The 20930-nt window shown below is 37.3% G+C and overlaps 1 pseudogene; it reads right to left on the bottom strand.

Annotated features, from left to right (window-relative positions):
* Positions 1-19893: 19893 nt before the first annotated feature.
* LOC132023025 (heterogeneous nuclear ribonucleoprotein A1-like) lies at positions 19894-20632 on the bottom strand (annotated as a pseudogene).
* Between the last annotated feature and the right edge of the window lie 298 nt (positions 20633-20930).

Genomic DNA, 20930 nt, shown 5'->3' on the forward strand with positions numbered 1-20930 from the left:
TTATTATTAATAAACATTTATTTAAATAAATCTTACTTTTAAGCTTTTTTTTATATATATATGCATTGAACGAATATATCTGTTTATAAGCACATACATCAATTCTTTTTTTTTTTTTTTTTTTTTTGAGAGAGAGACTGTGGGTGAGGGAGGGGGTTGGTGTAGAAGGGCAGAGGGAGAGAGAGATTTTATTTTATTTATTTATTTTTTTTTAAAGATTTTATTTATTTATTTGACAGAGAGAAATCACAAGTAGATGGAGAGGCAGGCAGAGAGAGAGAGAGGGAAGCAGGCTCCCTGCCGAGCAGAGAGCCCGATGCGGGACTCGATCCCAGGACCCCGAGATCATGACCTGAGCCGAAGGCAGCGGCTTAACCCACTGAGCCACCCAGGCGCCCCGGGAGAGAGAGATTTTAATCAGGCTCCATGCTGGGAGCCCAATGCCAGGTTCCATCTCACAACTCTGAGATCATGATTTGAGCAGAAACCAGGAGTTGGATGCTTCACCAACTAAGCGACCCAGGTGCCCTTGGATACCTCATTTCTTTTGACAAAGTTTTGTGTATTTGTATATCTAATATATGATGGGAACGTCCCGAGGACTGGCGATCCAGTGGTAAATGAGACAGAGTTTCTGTCCTTAAAGAATATGCATTTTCCTGTAAATAAGTAGATAATCCAGTTAGTTTCAGATTGTAAGGGTAATAAGGGAAAATTAAACAAATCCATGAGGTAGTTAGGATGTTGAGCAAAATCCTGGCTCTTGTGCTGACCTCTGAGCTGACAGATGAAGATGGGGTGAGGGAGAGTGGGAGAAAGAGGTTTCCACACAGCCAAGATCATGGACTGAGTCTGGTCTGTGAGAACTGGAAGAAGCATGGTGATGCGCATAACTTCCTGTGAGGGACAAAGAGTCATAGGAGCAGGTGTGGAGGAAGGCAGAGACCAGCATGGATATGCCCATAGCTCCATGCTTTGGTTTTGTTTCAAATCAAGGGAAAGGTATCATGGAAGGGTCTTAGGAGGACAAGGACTATAGTTTGCACTGAATACTGTTTCTTGAAGATAACTCTATGGTTTCCTGGAAAAAGATGGGAGTGTATACCTGAACCTGAAACTGGCATGAGGGAAAGACTGAGATGATAGCATTACAGGGATGATCTTTCTGTCTTGACTCAAAGCTGAGTGAGTGGAAACACAGGTTCTCTGTCAGGAGTGTTTACAGGTAATCCTTTCACTGAAGGTAGAGTTCTTTATTAAGCAGATCAGCTCCAAATACCAACACATGGCCTCAAAACCTGGTCTCATGTCCCTTTAATCCACAAAATCAAGACCATTAGTTGTTTTAGTTATATATCTATGTATAACAAATTATTCCAAAATATAGTGGCTTAAAGCAATCAACACTGTCTCACACTATTTCTGAGGGGAATCTGGGAGCAGCTAGCTTGATATTCCTGGCTCACAGTCCCCTTTGCTAAAGGGGCTAAAGGTATATGAAGGTGTGACTGCAGTTGGAGAATCTCCTTCCTGACTGCACAGACCTCCCCACAGTGTTGCTTGAGTGGCCTCACAACATGGTGGCTCCTTTCAGGATGAGTAAGCCCAGAGAGAGATTAAGGAAAGAGGTAATGCATTTTATGACTTAGGCTCTCTTTCACCTTATTCTATTGACCAGAAGAAGATCACTAAGTCTAGTCCTGGGGAAGGAATGATGCTCCACTTCTTGAAAAAACTGTCATAATTAACATGACTGGGAAAAGCCTCCACAGCAGCCAAAGTTTTAAAGAACATTATCCCACTAGTTTTTAGCTTCCTCGTTATTTTTGGTCCCCAGTTAGCTCTCCCTCCCCACCCTTAGGAGTTTAGTTGTATATTTACATAATTAAAAATAAAATATTCATCAAACATTTCTTAGAATTTAAAAGCAGAATATTTGGGGTTTTTTAATCCAACAATGTGTAATATTTCCAGAAATGCAATGCAGTATTGCAGTATTCTCTCTTCTACGCCTCACAAGATTTTCCAAATGTATTCTTGAAACATAGTATTCAAATTTTACATGAGACTAAGAATAGAAGAAATTCATGAGTCAAAATTATTTTAAATTAATTAGACAGAACTTCTGTTCGAATGCCAATATAATGCCCATCTGTCTCAAAATTGAAACGTTCACAAAAATCTATAGCTTTTTTTGCTCTGTTCCATAAACTCAGTAAAGAAAGAGTCTTTGCTTAGTAGAATTTTTATTGGATTAAATATCACTTAAACTCCTTTTATTCAATAGTAGCAATGCACATATAATTTATCTTTTAACATTTGAGTATAATGGGAAAAACATACTGTACTCTCTTAAGAAATTCATATTGAGAATTTAAGATTTTTGCAAATCATTCATTATAGCTTCTAAAGGGAACTACATACTGGTATTCTATAATATTTAAATGCTCAGAATCAAAGACATCAACTTTAGATTAAGAAATAAAATCTGTGACTCATCATTTCTTTTTTTTTTAATATAATTTTTTATTTTTTATAAACATATATTTTTATCCCCAGGGGTACAGGTCTGTGAATCACCAGGTTTACACACTTCACAGCACTCACCCAAGCACATACCCTCCCCAATGTCCATAATCCCACCCCCTTCTCCCAAACCCCCTCCCCCCAGCAACCCTCAGTTTGTTTTGTGAGATTAAGAGACACTTATGGTTTGTCTCCCTCCCGATCCCATCTTGTTTCATTGATTCTTCTCCTACCCACTTAAGCCCCCATGTTGCATCACCACTTCCTCATATCAGGGAGATCATATGATAGTTGTCTTTCTCTGCTTGACTTATTTCGCTAAGCATGACACGCTCTAGTTCCATCCATGTTGTCGCAAATGGCAAGATTTCACATCATTTCTTAATAACCTACTATATCATTGTAAAGTAAAAATGTTTTTCAAATGTCATTATTTTCATGTTTAGGTTAGAATACATTATAAAACTTATGATATCCATTAATTATGAAACTTGTGTTTGTACTCTCTAATCCTAATGGCTACTGGCCAATTGAAATGCAAGTAAGACAATTGAGGAACTTATATTTTGACTTTATTTAAACCTAAACTTAAAAAAAATACTGACACTTATTGCAGTATTTGGAAAACCTTTAAGTATATTTGGAACAAATTGAGTGTATAAATCAACAAATTTGACCATAAGCCTCATGAAATCCAAATACCTATTAAGTCTTTCTGGTGAATATTTAACATGAAGGCAGTAAGTGTAAAATGCATACCAGACTTTGCAAACTTACCATGAAAAAAGTTAAATATCTCATCATTAATATATTATGCCAAGTTTTTAAATAGTAATATTTTAGATTTAAAGACATTCTTAAAATTAAGTTCACCTGTTTCTTCCTACTGCTTAAAAGGGAAATTAGAAAGTTTCCAATTATATACGTGACTCATATTGTATTTTCATCAGAGAGAGCTACTCTAAGCTATAATTTAAATATTAAAGACCAGCGTTTGAGATTCTTCTATTTTGTAGGTATCTAAGTATAATTCCTCATGTTATTTTTTTTTAAAGATTTTATTTATTTATTTTATAGACAGAGATCACAAGTAGGCAGAGAGGCAGGCAGATAGAGAGAGAGAGGGAAGCAGGCTTCCAGCTGAGCAGAGAGCCTGATGTGGGACTCGATCCCAGGACCCTGAGATCATGACCTGAGCCAAAGGCAGAAGCTTAAACCACTGAGCCACCCAGGCGCCCTCATGTTATTGATTTATAATGCTTTACATTATGTTATTACATTTTGAAGTCTCAAAACTGAAGTACTCTTGCTTCTTCATGGGAATACTTCATTCATCTATTTATTTGATGTTTTTTTCATGTAGAAGCATTATGGGCTTTTGGAGGGAAGACCACAGAGCAGTTTTCTATTCATCCCATCAAGGGTACATATGGTCACCATGACTTATGACCATTGATGTTGACTCATCACCTGGCTGATTGTTTCCACTGTGAAGTTATCCTTTACAGGTTCCTAATTCCTTGAGAATGGAATATCTACATAAATTACCTGGAATTCTTCAACAAGGGAGATTTAACTCTTCTTTATTCAGTAATTCATCCAAACACTTATTTATGGTCAGTATGGATTCATGGCTCTTTATTTTGTACCTTGGGTACAGATAGCAATCTTTCATTTATTTATTATGTTGCTCAAATTATTCCAGTTTTGGCCATTGGAAGTTCTTTTGGCTGGCTCCCAGGCATCTTTGATATATTCCTGTAGACACAGGATTTTTTTTTAATACTTTCTTCCTGGCACTACACTGATTTGGTTCAGGTTCATCTTTTTATATTTTTTGTCCCAGTCCTAGAAACAGCCATTTCTCCCAGGAGATCTGGTTCTTTTTGTTGAAAAATTGTTTGAAACTAAGATCTGGGCACTAGGTGTGCTTGTTGCTACTACAAATTTCTTGCTTCTACACCCTCTCAGTTGACAGAACAAGAAGATATATCTGAATTTACTAACTTAGGTAGACACACATATGTATAAATATTTTATATGTAACCACTTGTATCTGTTTTATGCAAACTTTGAGTTTATAATGATGTCTCCAAGTACAGTGCATTACCAACATATCATGCTAGCCTCACCACACTAATTCATTAAACCCCCACTACAACCACAAGAAATCCAGCTCCCGGCATTCCATCCTTTAAAATTGCTTAATTGTACTATACATGTGCTGCGGTGTTAGAATTGTAGACCCACATCCTCTTAGGAGATGATGTTTTCAACCAGAATATAGTACTTATATGCCTGTGGTCTTAAAGACTTCTCATTTCCGAAGTTAATTAGGTAAGCATCTTTCTCTCCCCCATCTTTGGGAAGCTTGTTTCACAAATTTGTAATGTAGCTATATTATACTTCTAATACCATATACAGAATATAACTTAAATGTTTATAAAAACATATATATATGCTATAAAAACATATATATATATAACACTACCTATATGTATGTACATATACATAGGTATGTATGTACCTATATGTTTGTACATACATAGAGGTAGTGTTATATTTGTTAAAGTAGAGATAGAAAACAGTATTTCCTAAGCGATCAAACCCAGGCCAATACAGTTTGTAGCTTCTGAAATTTCTCTAACACATGGGGAAAACAAGGTATGCCAAATAAGGAAATTGAAGCATTTAGATGAATCAATGATGAAACAATTAATGAGCAGCTATAGACCATCACTACAACTCCCCAATGTTGATTGACAGTGAAGTGATAATGGAAGGAATTGAAAACAGAATAGGCACCCTCTTGTCAACCTTTCATAATGTGTACTGGTTTGGCTACTACAGCAATAGAGATTTTGATCAAACTTGATTACATTTATTTTGTTTGAAGCCAGTCTTATAAAATTAATCTGCCAAGTAAATCAAACTAAATTAAAATCTAGAAAGAAGAAGGGATCCAGCAATGTGGCATCTCTTTTCCTTTTGGACAAATACTTGAGAAGAGAAAAAGAAGCATTTGAGAAAATGATTTAAAATAATAATTTACACTATTCTTCTGCTCTCCAATATTGCCTTTTTCCTATGGGCAACGATCATAGTCTTCAAACGGAGATGCCTGAGAAACATCCCAATAATCTAAGAATGATTACTGAGATGTCAAAGGGAACACAGCACTAGAGATAGTAAAACGGCAACAAAATTAATTTAACATGTCAGTAGTAGATATTTTATTCAGAGGAAGTTCAAAGCAACTTCTTCAAGTTGACAAACTACTACGTTCTTGTTATTAGTAGAATGCAAAACAATTCTCCTCTGATTGTGTTTGCAACTGGAAAAGCAGCATTTTCCACTTCAGAGACAGGTATGAGAGAAGATAGACTTTCTGACCCAAGATCCAAAGACTGGGGTATTATAACGTCATGCTAAGCACATATTCATTTTACGTAAAATGTCTCGGAGTCCAATGTGTATTTTGCTTTTGCATTTCCTAAAGTCTATGGATTGAGGATTAACAAATCAATTGAAAATTGCAATTGAATTACTTATCAGAATAAGTATAGGATTGCATATACAGCAACCATGTTCATTTCCAAGGTTTTGAGTGAGAAAGTTTTAAAATTTCATATCTTGAGCTTTTGAAAATTTCCAACCCCAAACATACTTTCATCATACTAGTTCTTATCCATTATAGCAAAACTTATTCATCATTTATTTTGATCACAAGATCATCATCAAGGGCATAGCTTCTAATCTGAAGCACTCTTTTTTAACTGACATTTTGGGTAGGTTGAGGCCTTCCATTCCAAAGGTGGAACTCCCAAGATTCACAGAATTAACTTATAACATTGTACACCTCTGTTCCTAAAAAAAATAAATTAGCGGCTTACTAATGGCCATTGTATTTGTTCCCCTACTGGTTTATTCCAACTGCACTTATTATTTCAAAAATTTTTTTTATGTGGTGATGCAACACAAGTGCCAAAAATTTGTTCTGTCAAAATTAAGTTGGTCTAGAAAGTATTAATGAAATACTTATACTTTTGTTGTTAAATATAGTGTAAAGAAACAAAAGTATGCTTGGGGTGCTTGGGTGGCTCATTTGTTAAGTGTTTTCCTTCTGCTAAGATCATGATCCCAGGGTCTGGGTTCCAGCCCCATATCAGGCTCCTTGCTCAGTTGGGGGGCTGCTTCTCCCTCTCCCTCTGCTGCTCCCTCTGCTTCTGCTCCCTCTCTCTCTGTCAAGTAAATAAATAAGATCTTTTAAAAAATATATATATATATTCAGATTATTTCATAAAAGCCAGAAAGTTCCCACTTCTCTTTGAATAAGCTGAAGTTAGAAATCACTGATGATATATTTTATGCAAAAAAGACCCCAAAAACAAAACAAAACAAAACAAAAAATCTAGGATTTGTCTTTACTAGTAAAAACAAAACCTCTAAAATTTTAACTTGATATATCCTACTTTTATAACTTTACCTGACATGTAATATCACTAATATCTCTCTCTGTTTCTCTCTCTCTCTCTCTCTCTCTATATATATATATGTATATCTTTTACTTTCAACAATATTACTGATACCAATTATGTCCTAGGAATTCTTGTAGATTTTAGAACAAATGTTAAGTAAAAAATTTCTGCTATCCAAGAGCTCAAAGTGGCAAAGAGCTACAGACAATTTCACAAACTGGCAGTTTTTCAATAGAAAATAGTAAGGGCTTTGGAAAAACAAAGAGGGAGCTCTATAAATTCCCTTTGTTCCTTGTCTTGGTTTAAAACCACAGGGAGATAAGTGATCAGTATCTCTTGAACAATTAGTAGATTGTCATACAGCAAGTGAATACTTAATAACATTTCATGATTCGGGCATAATTTGAAGAATCACTGATTTCTGGAGAAGTATAATTGAGACATTATGTGTGTATCATTTCTAATTGTTACCAAATTATATACTAAAAGTGTTAGTATATAATCTAAGTAAATATGGCCTTGATATTTATTCCACAGACTGACTAAATGACGATGAGACAAGCATTTCAATTTCTAAATATATCACATTAGCAAAGAAAAGTTTGCACTTAGCGTGGAGATATTTTTAGGAGTAATGAGATACATCCTTAGAAGCAGTTTGTAAAACAACAATGAGAAAAACTACATAAACAAAGTTGTCTCCATTATTCTAAATCAAGATATTTGATAAATCTGGAAGAGATTTAATTATGTCGTTGGCTCCTGCTTAGACATGGGAATACTTCATTACTCAGCACTGCATCGAAGGGATGAGATTGACTCCAAATGTTTCCCTTAAGGGCCTGGAGAGTAGCCAAAAATACACAGTCAGTCCTAAATGCAAAGCAGAGTTCATCACAGAAGAAATAGTGAGGAGAGAGCATGGGAATGAAAATGATATCCGGGAATCTTTAACGGATGATCCCACGGCTTGTCACCCCAGGACGCTTGTCATCTTCAGCCAGCCAAGGACATAAGGACCTCTGGGAAGGTTGTGATAATAGTGCAGGGAAAAACACAAGTCACAAATGCTTAGATTTCTTGTCTGTTGGTTCTTGTTTTTTTGTTTGTTTGTTTGTTCTTAAATTTCAAAAGCTAAACTCAGTTATAAAATACAAACATTTGGGAAAATACATCAAAACCTGCTTTTCTCTCAGGGGGCAAAGTCAGAGCCTTTCAGCAGCCTCATAGTAGCCAAATACAGCTCAAGGACGGAATGAACCCAATCTGTAGATTGTTTCTGTAAAAAAGATAGGGTGAAAAACGTTCATCCTGTATATGTTGTCCACACAACCACTTTGGTTGTGACAGGGGCTGTATGGTCCACGAGGCTAAAAACATTTACTAGTTGGCCTTTGACAGGAAAATGTTGCCATCCACTGAGCTAGACGATGGTGGATGCTTGAGAAATCCCCTGACGCCCTTTCTGTCCCCTGCCTGCCCTCTCCCTTCCCCAAAGGGAAGCCCGTAGGTGGAAGCCTCAGTGGGTTTGGAGAAGGAAGAGTCAAGTCACCATATCACTCATACATCTGGCTGTCGAGGCTGTCGCTTGTGAGACTGACATGGAGATTTTTGCAATCTGCAGCAGGTACCGGGAGCTGTAGTCGATTAGCATCATAAACAGAGAACCTGAGTTTCTCTGACATATAAAGTGTTACAGGAAAGCAGCTTGTTGTCCAGGTAAGACATAAATGTAGTTAAGATGTAATCCTATCATTGGGAAATAAAAAGGAAAGGCCAGTAAATTGAATGTGTTGAAGACCATTGGGTCCAGGTGTCCATATGATATTAGTTCAAGCAGCTGACATCCAGTAGCCCCATGTCTTGATAACTGGGCAACTCTCCTCTGTCCTCACCCCCATTTTGGGGACTTTATATGCAAATGCAGGGACTGTAGCCCATAACTGACTGAGGAGATCCTAAACTGGCTGAAATAACCAAGAGATGTGCCTATCATTTAGGAGATAATTTAGCTTTAATCAAGGCTCGGTGGTGCTGTCAGGGCTTGGGGACCTCAAGCCATCTCCAAAATTGCCATATGTCTGTTGTAATTCTCAGGTTGCTACTCTTTTTAAAGTTATGTCCTATATTCACATGAGACTTGGTAAAGCTGTGATTAGAACCTCAATGGCAGTTTGGTAACCCACAAGATCGCTTCTGCTTTTGATTAGCTGCCATCCAAACTGTGTTCTAGAATTGATAGTTTGTTAAATACCAACATCCAAACATCATTGCTGTTGTTACCTCTTCTTGCCTTGAGCAAAACAAGTAACTTGGGCTCGACCTTCTTTTTCTTTAAGTTGTCCACTCAGAGTCAGAATCAACGAGGCAAGAAACTTTTCCTTTAAGATTTTATTTATTTATTTATTTATTTATTTGACAGAGAGAGAGAGAGAGAGAGAGTGAGAGAGAGAAAGCACAAGCAGGGACGTGTCGGGGAAAGGGGAGGGAGAAACAGGCTCCTCGCAGAGCCAGGGAAACCCGATGAGGGACTCGATCCCAGAATTCCGGGATCATGACCTGAACTGAAGCAGTCACTTACCCAACTCAGCCACCTACACACACAGCAAGATACTTTTAATACTCCAGTGATGAGTGCCTAGGTACTGGACTAAGACGGTACCACAGAGATGGAAAAGAGGAGAGGTGAAAAAAAAATGACTTTGGAGATAAAACCTATTAAAAATGGGGATAGGGATGCCTGGGTGGCTCAGTGGGTTAAAGCCTCTGCCTTCGGCTCAGGTCATGATCCCAGATCCCTGGGATTGAGCCCCGCATCGGGCTCTCTGCTCCACAGGGAGCCTGCTTTCTCCTCTCTCTCTGCCTGCCTCTCTGCCTACTTGTGATCTCTGTCTGTCAAATAAATAAATAAAATCTTAAAAAAAAAATGGGGATAATTGTAATTGTGAATGTGCACTATGGAAGTTGTCCAGGATGGTCCCAAGGTTTCTCTGGCTTGAGTTACCGGTGGCATGGTCTTCACCTCAATGAAGACTGCAAAAGTAAATCAAGACTGAATGATAAGCTATAAAAATGATTTCAGTTTTGGAGATGTTAGGAGAGAGAGCCGATGAGATACACAGACAGAAATCTGATTCATTCCTATATATGCAGATGTGAACTTTAAGGCAACTCCTAAGCCTAGAAATGGAGATTTGGTAATTAACATTAAGCTAGAAACTAAGTCTTTGTGACAAGAGACAGATCAATCTCTGAAGTTCTGATGTTACCAACTGTGCACTGATTATGACTTTTACTCTTCGTGGGAAAACTCAGGTCCTATTTCCTTTTGGGTCTTATTATTGTTTCCAGGCTCTAAGATCCATGATGCACATATCATTGAACATAGATTATTTATGCTGTTATACCTTGAAAGAATGGGTAATGGATCTTATATGCATTTCGGTAAAAATGATTTTCAACAAATTTATGTAGTTTTAAATTCTTCTTAATCAGAGAGGCAGTGTGATAAAATGGAAACGTCAAATATATGGGTTCAGAAATGAGGTAGATTTGTGATTTCTATTAATTCAGAGTCTTCTTCAACATCTTGTAAAAAGGGGGACAAGGTCAGTATTCTTGCATACCTAGAGGACTTGTGAGCAAGAAAGCAAGAATTGAGAAGTCTCTTTCCGAGACATAACATCTTATAATAGGGAAAGGCAGTGTAATTATTCATAATATATCAGGTCTCTGACATTTCGTATCTTAGTCCATTTCGGCTCTCTCACCAAATACCACAGACTGTGACTTACAAACGGCAGGCCTCGTTTCTCACAGCCTGGAGGCTGGACGTCTGAAATCAGGGGGCCAGGGTGGTCAGGTAAGGCCTCTATTCCTGGTTGCATGGTGAAAGGGAGGAGAAAACACCCACGGAGCCTCTCGCATAAAGGCATGAATCCCTTTCCTAGGGCCCCACCCTCAGGACACAGTCACCCCCCAAAGGCCCCACCCCCAATACTATCATCCTAAGAGTTAGGATTTCAACATACACATTTAAGGGCACACAAACATTCAGGCTCTAGCATTTGGGTAACAAGCTTGATTCTGTATTTTATAATTTAATATTTAGCAAAATAGGTCATTCTGCAAAGACGTAGGGGAAAACCCAAAACAGTAGGTCTTTGGACACAGGCCAGCATGTTCCCAGGTTTGCCACTCTGTCAGGTATAAATAAAGAGCTGAAAACATAACATTAATTATAGGTTCATTATTAAAACATTTATATCTGGTTTGCTTTGTGATACCATAATAGCTTAAAACATTTTTACTTCTTGCTTTAATTCTGATACAACAATGTGTTTGTTCCTCACAAAGTAGTTATCCATAATAATGTTAGGGGTTTTGTTTGGTTTTATTATCAAAGCAATATGGAGTCAAAAATCATTAGTCTTGTTAATGTAAGTCAGACATTTGCATGCAAAATCCTGAGAGTATAGCTTAATATGACCATTCATTTCAACACAATGGGAGTGAGAGAAATAAAATGCCAGATGGATAAAAAGGCAGTAACAAATTAAATTTACAATAATTTGACAATGGTTTGAAGCAAGAGGGAAGAAAAATGCATTTTTAACATAGCATATCACAAAATGTCATTCAGTTCTTATAGTATGTTAAACCCATGTTTACGACCAGTGAAATTTAAATTCATCCTCTGTAGCAAAATACATTTGATAATGTATTTATGATGACAAAACTTCTACCAAAATAAAGTACTGCAAGGAACAAGTAAAATGTGAAAATTAACATCTAAACTCCATTAAATATGCAATTTGTATCAGGCATAACACTAAATGATTTATATGCATTATCTCACTTAATGCTAGGGACAATTTCGAAGTTAAGTTTCAGTATTAATGCTATTCTCCTTTTAAAGATGAGGACCAGGACCGTAGGGCTCAGAAAGGTTGATTAGTTGCCCAAAGCCAAACAGCGATTATACAATGATGTCAGGATTCAAATCCCATCTGTAAGACTTCAGTGCCAGTCCTCTGAACACTGCTTTTCAAAATCTATAGAAAATACTTCCTGCTTTCTTTTAAAAAGAGCTCCTTAAATGTAAGCATTGTAGAAGCTTTATAAGAGCAGTAGATTGTTAACGCTGGATTGTATGACTATCAAAGACCACAAATCCTTCATTGATGATTCCTGTTTTTGTGATATGATAGATGATATGATGACCTCAGCATATAATTTCAATTTATCAATGTGCATTTATTTATTTATTTATTTAATTCATTAAATGATCATTTATATTAATAATTAATTAATTAACTAATCAGTCCTTCACTATATATTTCTTTAGTGCTTGCTATAAAACAAGCATTGTCCTTAACAAATTTATTCAATTTGGATATTTGGATATTGGATAACACTTGAAAACTCAGAAGAATCCCCTGATAGGTCTAAACACTGATAATTTGGTTTTATTACCACAGACAAAATATGTCCTTAATAGACAATTAGACTTGGTATTTAATTATTGTCTCAAAAAATGGCTTCATATGAACTATTCTAAAACTAAAATTATTATCTTTGGCAGAAAAATAACAGAATGTAATTGGTTTCTATCAAATAATTTTGTACAACATGCTAATTTGTTTAGGTATCTTTGGGGTATGCTTTGTTCCTAATTCCTCCTGGCAGTTTCGCCAGGAAACCTTGTTGATTGGTATTAGATGCTTCATTGGGAAATTACTGAGGATTTTGACATCTGCTATGATAATTTTCCAGGCTCAGGACTATTCTACTTTGCTCTATGGAAAACTTCAGACATTCAAGCAAGCAGCTATTTTCACATTAGAACAAGTCAGACTTCTTTTTCCTTTTTTTTTTTTTTTTTTAAGATTTATTTATTTATTTATTTATTTGATAGACAGACATCACAAGTAGGCAGAGGCAGGCAGGCGGGTGGGAAGCAGGCTCCCTGCTGAGCAGAGAGTTCTACGTGGGGCTCAATTCCAGGACCCTGAGATCATGACCTGAGCAGAAGGCAGATGCTTAACCCACTGAGCCACCCAGATGCCCTTCAGACTTATTCTTAAGCCAAAGTCTAGTTTTCCCCGCAAGCAATATTCATGCAAATAATGAGTTTCTGCCTTGTGTGATCCCTGAAAAAAAAATAAAGGAAAATAAACCAACTCATCTCTACTCTGTTTTAAGTTTCCTTTATGGTTTTCTTTAAATAACAGACTTAAGCTGGTTAAAAGGAATATACCTCCTGCCTCTGGTGATATAGAAGAGAAAGGGGCATAACATGATTATATCGTGAATTTTCTCAAACACACTGATGCATAGTCTATCGTTCTGGCAGGCAATACTTCCTGATCTTCATGTGGCAAAATTCATTATACATCTTTGAAGGCATTTGTATGTTTGTGCATTTGAAAATAAAACCACAATTTTGAATCCTGAAAGTGTAGACATTTGAAAGATTTCAACTGTGCCCTGCACATCCTACTAGAAGTAGATGATCCAATTTTATTTGGGGTATAAAAAATGTTTATTTTATGAGAAAATGAGTTTGAAAGTACCGTTTAACTAAATTAATGGGAAACGCATTTAATCGTTTTTCTTGTGGAAATAGGAGAACTGTCACTCTTGACCTAACCCGGGGTGGTTTGGTCTGAGCAGCTAAGCGTTTTATTCAGGACTATGTTATGATTTGAAGGTTGATTCAGAGTTTGTCTCTGAAGAATCTGTTGCTATTTTTCTGAACATGACACAAGAGGATTTTTTTTCCCTTTATATCACTAAACTACAGGACTGTATTGAATATTGAGTATCTTTGTGGTACTGAGGGCTTTTTGTTTTAAGAGATGTTAGAAACCGTGACCCACAATGTTCACTGGGTAAAACTGACCATGCTCTCCAACCTGATCTATATATTCAACAAAACCACTATCACAATCTCAAATGGCAATTTTTGAAGGAACTGACAAACTGATCTTTAAATTTATATGGGAATGCAAGAGACCCAGAATAAACAAAACAATCTTACAAAAAACAACAACAAAGTTGGAGGATTTGCATGACCCCGTTTCGAAACTTAATGCAATCCTATGGTAATCACGATTGAATGATCTTAACCTAAGGATAGCTATTCCAAACAATGGAATAGAATTAAGTTTCTAGAAATAACGGGTTAAGTGGTTAAGCCTCTGCCTTCCGCTCAGGTCATGATCTCAGTGTCTTGGGATCGAGCCTCCCATCGCATGGGGCTCTCTGCTCATCAGGGAGCCTGTTTACCCCTCCCTCTCTCTGCCTGCCTCTCTGGCTACTTGTGATCTCTCTCTGTCAAATAAATACACAAAATCTTAAAAAAAAAAAGAAAAGAAAAGATTCTAGAAATAAGCTCTTACCTTTATGGTGAACTGATTTTTCACAGAGGTACCGCGAAAGTGCAATGGGAAAAACTTAGCGATATGGAATAATTGGGGGCCTTGATAAGAATTCTTCCAGTTGTGTGAGGGGACAAAAATGTGATTGAAGTGGATTCAGCGGGAGGAGAGAGATTTCAGCAGCCAATACAAGGGACTGTTTGAAGGCATGATTTAAGGTAAAAAAAAAAAAAAAAAGAACTGGAACCATACTAGAGGAAAAAATAGCATCCAAATAGATAATTGTTCTTTTTTGAGATGAAACAGGTTCATGGAAGGCTCCTGGAGAGAGAGAGAGAGAGAAAGGCAGAGTAAGGAGACAGTCCTCCTCTGGGCGGGAGCACATGCGCAGTGCTCGTAGGCTGGCCGGCTCCAGAGAAGCCCACCTTCAGAGCTTGGAAATGGGACGAGTGTTCGGTGGAATGCTGGAGGCACCTGTCCTGTTTCTTCCCTCTCTCAGTGCAGGAGCAAGTCGGATTAAAGGTGACAGAGTGAGGACGGAGAGGACTTGAGGAAAGGAGAGAGGGATGGGGACAAAAGGACCAGAAGGGCTCAGGACCTCATTAAGGAGCCACCACAGTTTATAAAAGAAATTACCAGTCCAAATAAAGAATTTATACATTTCCTGATTTGTTATCCATGAATGACATATATAATAGAGCATAAAAGCATTGGAATAATTGAAGTGAGAACATTTCATGCTACTGAACTGCTTTGTTCCCTAAAGTTTCCAGAATGGTAGTCAAGAAATTCGTGAAGAGAATTAAGGCTGTGCATTAAGAGCATGTTTCTAGATTTTTCTAAGAGGCAGACATGTTTTCTTTCTGCAGAATTAAACTAGTAAGCCTAACTACCCATGATTGAGAAATAAAGGAAAGAATCAAAATACAAAAGAGGAATAATAGTGATTATAAAAATTAGATTCTGAAATTAAAGGATTTCATGTTTATGTAACTTCCAGATACTTCTTAAGACTTAATCCTGTCAGTCTGAACCAGTCTTGTTTAGGGATGATGAGTATTTCTTTGGCCACCTGAAAGTCTTCTCCCCAGGATTCAATCTATTCTACCTAAACTGCATTTGATCAAGCCACTTTTTTAATTAAAATGTGTATATAGCCTCCTTAGGGGATATCAGTAAATGTAAGTGCCTAGTCCAGGGCTGCAAAAGATTTCCTTCTAAGCATCGTTTTTTTTCCCTGTACCACACAAATATTTCAATACAGCAAACATTCTCTGACATCATAATCTCGTTCTCATAGTAAAGCCTAACAGGAAAATCTTCCCTTCCTCTGGAAAGTTCTTTGATCTAACCCAGGTTTCTTACCTTCTTTCTACCTTCAAAGTTTATATTTAAGAAAAAAAAAAAAAGAACTTCTTTAGGAAAGTTTCTCTTTGCCAATGTATTCTGCCTATCATTCCTTTCCTCATTACTTATAATGTGGAAATTAAAACATATTGATCAGCTTTTCTTCCTGTGTGCATTTTCTCTTTGTATCTCAGGGTTACAAACCTATAAAAGTAGAGCTTAAATCTAGTGGATTTTCAACGACTGCTCCATGTCACTCACCAATGCCCCTGCATCCTTGAGGAACATAGCCTGTGGCTACACAATTTCTGAATATCAAAGAGATTGTGAGCAAAGAGTTTGCGTTACCAGCCTAAGAGCATGGCCACCTATTATTTTTGCCAGTTTACTTCTCAAAATGGTTCACCAAGATTTTAATGCTGACTTCAGTGCCTTAATAGTCTCCTTTGTCAGTCAAAGTCTGCATTCACCATCTGCTATTTTCTCCTATTTTACTGCCCCCCCACTTCCTATGGGTTTTCTAATAAAAAAAGAAAAACAGATAATTTACACAATTAGGAAAGTGAATCATTAGAATGATAAATGTTTAAAGTTCAAATTACAATTTTCATTCACTGATTCTATTATTTTAAATAATTATGATCAAAAGCTGTAATTTAGTGAATTGAACTTATTAAAGAGACTTTATAATTAGAAAACAGTTTTACAGATGCCTCCATATCCCAAACCATATTTCTAATCAAATATTAACATTACCCTTTGACATCATCCCTGAAAATGTAGCTGAAGTTTTTATTACTCTGTGTGATCAGTTATGTTTTTTTCTTTTTTAAAAAATTCATTTATTTTTGCAAGAGAGAGCAAAAGAGCACAAGTGGTGGGAGGAGCAAAGGGAAAAGCAGGCTCCCCGCTGAGCAGGGACACCACCCCCTCCCTTGGAGGACAGGATCCCAGGGCTCTGGGATCATGACCTGAGCAAAGGTAGATGTTTAACCCACTGAGCCACCCAGGTGCCCCTGTTAAGTTCTTTCTTGATTCTCTATTGTTCCTTGAATAACTGGAAGACACTGCTACAAAAAAGAAAAATGATCATTTGTATCTTATAGGAAAAATGTGTGAAGGGCAGCTAACAATGTATAGAAGAAATATATGGAACACATGAAAAAAGTTGAATTTAAGTGAAAAAAAAAAAAACTGATGCAGAAAAGGGAATTGCAAATACTCTGAAAAGTAGGGCCTGAATTCTATCACTGTCCCATGATTACAGATGAGAGCAACTTTAGAGTCACAAAAAGTTTGTCTATTTTCACAAGAATAAGAAGTTGAGCTGAACCCTTATCATCCTGACACCAAAATGAATACATAGCCATTCTGTTAGTTTGTCTGTGATGTACACCAAGTTGCTTTTCCAGGAAAGGCACAGTTTTCTGAACAACTTACCAGTTCTGTGTCTTGCAGGAACAAGGTTGAGACTGCCCAACAAGCATAAATGTCACATAGATTATCTTTATCTCTATCACCATGAAAAAATTTAATAAGATATGTCTTATAAAGCCTCAGGTAACAAAAAGATTTAAAAATAAGAACTATAAAATGTTAGGGAGAAACATGATCCTAATTAGACATTTTCCCCATCCTAAGGCACAATCCAAAACGGTTGAGACTCAGTGAATGAAAATCTCTAGGAAATATATAATTAAAAATAATTGGTAGCAGAGAAGGATTCTACAAATTTTAGAAATGTGGTTACTCTTTACTCCTTACGTGACTACAATTTCTACACAACCACCCACTTATCAGTATCAGACATGTTTTATATTTATTCTAGGCAAATTTAACATTAAAAATAATGTAAAATTTTAGAGACAAGTATATGAACCAGCTATACAGAATACCAGTGATAAAGCAGATGGCTACACTTTATTATCTTCAGGAGCAGAACTTTCTTTCTAACGGCCTCTAAACATTTCATTCATTTAACCAAGAGATTCTCATTCAACCTTGATTTTCCCTGCATAGGCTTATTTTTCTAAAAGGATGCTTAAGTAATGAAGAGTCACCTCACATAGGAATACCGGTCGTTGAGCTGTTTCAGTACTAGTAACTGAGCTGCTAATGCCATCAGCTAAAACACAGTCTTTTTATCCTTCCACTCTGCCAGTCTAAGTACATTATAGCTGTGGCTACAAGTCTTGTTTTCTCAGTCAAAACATGGCTGCAACACCCCTACACAATATGTTCTCTTACAACTACCCAAAGCCAGAAAAGAGCAGATCACTACTTTCTACCTTATTTTTTTAAGTAAAATGCTACAGAATCAACCCAAAAATCCAATGGTCAGACATATTTTTCTTCATGTATCATTCATCAAAATTCTGCCACAAAGTTATTCAAATTATCACTGGCAGTGTGATTTCAATTGCTGTGATTAGCTTAGACTAATCAAGATTTACTCCCCTGGGCTGAAGAAGGGTCCTAGCCTCTCTAGAAGCAGCTGACCTTCTGAAACCAACAGTAAATCAGGATTGTGAGCAAGGAAACAAGAAGAGAGGCTGCTGCCGCTTCTTGGTAGACACAAGAAGCACCACCGTCATCTCTTCTCACAGGCAAAATGGTGCCCATCACTTCTCAGTGCAAAAGACCAGTTTTGTTTCTACATGCTTGCATTAGAAAAATAATTCTGAATTAGTTATCTGCATAAATAGACTACTGTACTTACACCTTTAATAATCCATTTTCTTTTCTTTTACTTTCTTTTCTTTTTCTTTTTCTTTTTTTTAACACTATAGTCTCATGTTCTGAAACCTAGACACCCATTCCGGTGCTAAGTCCTTCATATTTATTCTTTTCTTTTTTTTTTAAGATTTTAATTTGAGAGAGAGAGAATTAGAGACAGGGCACATGAGAGAGGTTAGGTCAGAGGGAGAAGCAGACCCCAAGCTGAGCAGGGAACACGATGTGGGACTTGATCTCTGGACTCCAGGATCATGACCTGAGTTGAAGGCAGTCACTCAACCAACTGAGCCACCCAGGTGCCCATGATAACACTATAATTATAATGTGTGGAAGATTTTACAGAAGATGGTATGACTGAGGCTTAGGCACATTATCAAGTCTGTCACTCCAGGCCATACAATTTCTTATCTTGAATGACTCTGTCTTGGTCAGTGTTGAAGCTTCATGTGGAAGACTCTGGAGTCTCTTTGTACCAGGACCCATTCTGCCTATATACAAACACACATGCAGACACACACACACACACTCAGATAGGAAGAAACTTTTGGAGGGGATAGATATGCTAATTATCTTGATTGGGTGATGGTTTCATGGATAGATGCATTATCTCCCAACTCATTGAATTAGATGTGTATTGAATACATTGTATTTTTTAAAATTTTCTTTTGTATTTTTAAAATTTCAACTAAACTTTGTTAAAGCTGTGTTTTGAAAAGGTACAGTAACCAAGACAAGATGTTATAGATAAAGGAAACAACAAATGGGTCAACAGAGTCTAAAAATAGATCCACAAAAATAAGACAGATCTTGGGGCACCTGGGTGGCTCAGTGGGTTAAGCCACTGACTCATGTACTTGCTCACTCTCTCTCTCTCAAATAAAAAATAAAATAAAATAAATAAAATTTTAAAGACACATTTTTTCAGCATCATGATCAGACTATTACATTTAGCAATCAACAGCATGGGTGCAAAAAAAAAATCTACATTAAAACCCTTTGTTCGAATGCTTTATCCTTTCCGCAGAACAGAAACTGAAATAACCCATTACACAATTAGTCACAAATACAGTCCTCGAGTTTTTTGCCCATGCACATGAGTATTGACTAAAGCATGCATTTGTAGCAGGTAGGCCCTGCCATCACTGTGCTTGGCTGAGTGCACAAATCTATTGTAACCTGTAGCTTCCCTCTCACATCTCTGGCTCTCCTCTCCTGCTAAGCTTTGTTCCTGGTAGTAATTAAAACCTTCGGCCACTGCTGTAGCTACTGCTGCTGCTGGAACTACAGTAGCCACGTTGGTTTCACGGCTTGGCAAAGTATTGGCTTCCATGACCGTAGGGGCCAGAGGATTGATTGTTTTAATTGCCAAAACCATTATAGCTTGCGCTACCTCCAAAGTTGTTTCCATCATTACCAAATCTGTTCTAGCCGTCCCCACTGCCACCATATCCACCACCACCTCGACTGCCATCAAAACTACCTTGACCCTTGATGTTTCCTCCATGACCAAAGTTGTCATTCCCACCAAAACCACCTCCACAACCACCACCAAAATTTCCGGAACTACCTCGACCTCTTTGGCTGGATGAAGCATGAGCCATCTCTTGCTTAGAGAGCACTTTCTTTAGTTCACAGCTGTGGCCATTCACAGGATGGGATTTTTGAATGACAGTCTTTCCACAGAGTCATGGTCATCAAATGGTACAAAAGCAAAACCCCTCTTTTTGCCACTGTCTCGGTCAGCCATGACCTCAGTCACTTCGATGTTCCCACACTGTTCGAAATCTTCTCTTAGAGGATGTTCGTCAGTGACTCCTTTAATGCCACCAACAAAAATCTTTCTCACAGTTAAGTGGGCACCAGGTCTTTGAGAATCTTCTCTTGACATAGCCCTGTTTGGCTCCACAACTCTTCCATCCACCTTGTGCGGCCTCGCATTCATGGCTGCCTCCACCTCCTCCATAGGGACAATGTGACAAACCCAAAGCTTCTGGAGTGCTTGGTGTTTGGGTGTCTTCTTACCACACAGTCCATAAGTGCTCCCCATGGCTCAAAATGGCTCCTCTGACTCTCATCGGCTGTTTCAAAGCTCAGCCTTCTGAAGAAGAGCTTCTGCTGCTGTTCAGGCTCTTTGGGAGGCTCTGATGGCAGTGGAGGGGACATGATGGCAGTGGAGGGGAGACTTTACCGATGCTTACTTGGCTCAAATAAATAAAATCTTTAAGAAAATAAGACCAATCACTTTTTGACAAAGGTAGATATACACAGTATTTTTAAGTGGAGAAAGAATATAATTCAGCAAACTATATTGAAACATTTGGACATCCATATGCAAAAAAAATTTAGAAAGGAACTTGACCTAAGTCTTCATTATCATTACACGAAAATTAACTCTAAACAGAGAATATATCTGAGTGTAAAATATGAAATTATAATTTTTTAGAAGAAAGAATAGGTAAAG

This window comes from Mustela nigripes, chromosome 8 (genome assembly GCF_022355385.1).
Source record: "Mustela nigripes isolate SB6536 chromosome 8, MUSNIG.SB6536, whole genome shotgun sequence".
Classification (NCBI taxonomy): Eukaryota; Metazoa; Chordata; class Mammalia; order Carnivora; family Mustelidae; genus Mustela; species Mustela nigripes.